This window comes from Condylura cristata, unplaced genomic scaffold (genome assembly GCF_000260355.1).
Source record: "Condylura cristata isolate star-nosed mole 26May11 unplaced genomic scaffold, ConCri1.0 scaffold00007, whole genome shotgun sequence".
Taxonomy (NCBI): Eukaryota; Metazoa; Chordata; class Mammalia; order Eulipotyphla; family Talpidae; genus Condylura; species Condylura cristata.
The window spans coordinates 63,669,440-63,671,855 of record NW_004567108.1 but is presented as its reverse complement, the minus strand read 5'-3'; positions in this window follow the sequence as shown (position 1 = coordinate 63,671,855).

The window sequence follows — 2,416 nt, the reverse complement described above, 5'->3', positions numbered from 1 at the left end:
AAGTTTGCACCATGGAGTTTTACCATGTTTTTCTCTATGTATTTTATGGCTTTAGGTGTTATACCCATGTCTTTCATACATTCAAATTTGATTAGAGGCCTATTCTCATTCTTTCAGTGGCAGTCCAATTTTCCAACACCGTTGATTGAAGTTTTCCTAGTTCCACTGTGTAATCTTCACCCCACTGTCATAGATCAACTGTCAATAGATTCCTTGACTTTCAAATCTGTTTCAATGGCCTGTGTGTCTGTTTTTATCCCAGGAGCAAACTGTTATAACTATTTTGGCTTTATAGTAGAGTCTGAAGTCTAGAAATTTAATGCTACCACTTCCCCTCCTAAAACTTTTTCAAGGAACTTTTAGCTATTTGGTATCTTTTGTGATTTCATGTGTATTTCACCAATATTTGATACACTTATTTAAAGATTTCCCTTGGGATTTTTATTAGAATTGCGTTGAATCTAAAAATTGCTTTGGGTATGGGTCTTATATTTTTCCTGTAGCACTTCCTTCACATTTCTTGTTAGGTTTACTACTTAAGTAACTTTTTTTTTGGTGAGGCTATAATTGGAATTTTTAAAAAAATTTTCTTTCTCTTCTAGCTCATTTTTTTGTACATATAAAAGACAACCAATTATTTGTGTGGTGATTTTTTTTAACCTGCTATTTTATTGAATAAGTTTACTGTTTTAATTAGTTTTTCCATAGAGTCTTTCAGGTTCTTTAATATACATTATTATGCCATGGGCAAATAATGGTAGTCATATTTCATTTTTCCATTTTGGATTCCTTTTATTTGCATGCCAAATTGTGCTAGCTAAGACTTCCAATACTATATTGAATAGTTGTGATGAAAGTGGGCATCCTTGTTTTGTGCTGGATCTTAATGAAGAAGTTTATAGTATTTCACTATTGAAAATGATGTTATCAGTATGTTTGTCATATACAGTTTGTATTACTGAGACATATTCTTTTTAACCTCATTTTTTGAGGGTTTTCATGACAAATACATGTTGAATATTATCAAATGTTTTCTTGACATCTATTGATAAGATCATATGATTTTTATATAATTTTTGTTGTTGATGTGGTGAATTACATTGATTAATTTTTGGTTGTTGATGATACTTTTGTTCCTGGTATAAATCCCATGTGGTCATGATTTATGATCCTTTCAGTGTAGTGTTGAAATACGTGTTCATTAGGGAAACTGGTCTACAGTTTCCTTTTTTGGTTATGCCTTTGTTTTTGGTAGTAGAGTAATATTCCACCTCATAGAATATGTTTAGCTGTATTTCTTCTCTCAATTTTTTCAAAAGTTTGAGCAGAATAGCTATTCATCTTTGACAGTTTAAAGAACTTGCTTGTGAAGCCATCTGGTCTTGACCTTTTTTTTTTTTGGGGGGTAGCTAATTACTCTTTTATTGTCTTTGCTTATGACTGGTTTGTTTAGGTTTTCTATTTCTTCCCTACAAAACTTTGGTTGACTTTATGATTCTAAGAATTTGTCGATCTCATTTAGGTTGTTGAACTTGATAGCATACACATGTTCATAGTAGTCTCTTATCATCTGGATTTCTTCAGTGACTGTTATAATTTCTCTTTTGTTTCTACTCCAACTTATTTGGGTGTTCTCCCTTTTTATATAGAAAAGACTAGAGGTTTGTCTATTTTTTTTTTTTTTTCAAGGAACTAGATTTTGTTGTCTCTGATCTTTTGGACAGCCAATGCTTTATATTTCATTTATTTCTGCTGTAGTTTTTATTATTTCCTTCTTTCTACTGTCTTTTATTCTTATTTCTTTTTGTTCATTCTTATTTCCTGAAGTGTGCCTGTATTGCTATGTACTTCCCTCTTAGTACTGCCTTTGCTGTGTCTCATAAATTCTGGATGATACTATCTTCATTATTATTTACCAGGGCATTTTTTACTCCTTTTTTGATTTCCTTATGGACCCAAGCTTCTTTTAGTAGTGTGTCATTCAAATTCCACATAACAGAGAATTTCCTGTTTTCTTTTGCTAGTTGATTTCTAGTTTGATGCTTTTATGGTCATAAATTATGCTTAGTATGATTTCAATCTTCCTGAATTTGTTGATGCTTGTCTTATGACTCATTGTGCGGTCCTGGACCCATTTGTGCTAGAGAAATGGAGTGGGGGAGTACAATGCCTTATCAATATCTATTAGACCCTTGTGGTCTAATTCTTTGTTTAGAGTGACTGTGTCCTTGCTTTCTGTCTCACTAATTTGTTCATTGGCAACAGTGGAGTGTTGAAATATCTAACTACACATGGATTTTCTCCTGTGACTGTTTTCAGAGTTCATAGTAATCTCCTGGTGTATTTTTAGTCTCCTGCATTTGTATTTTGTGAGTATATCTTCCTCATATAGTATTTTTTTTCTCACACAGTATTT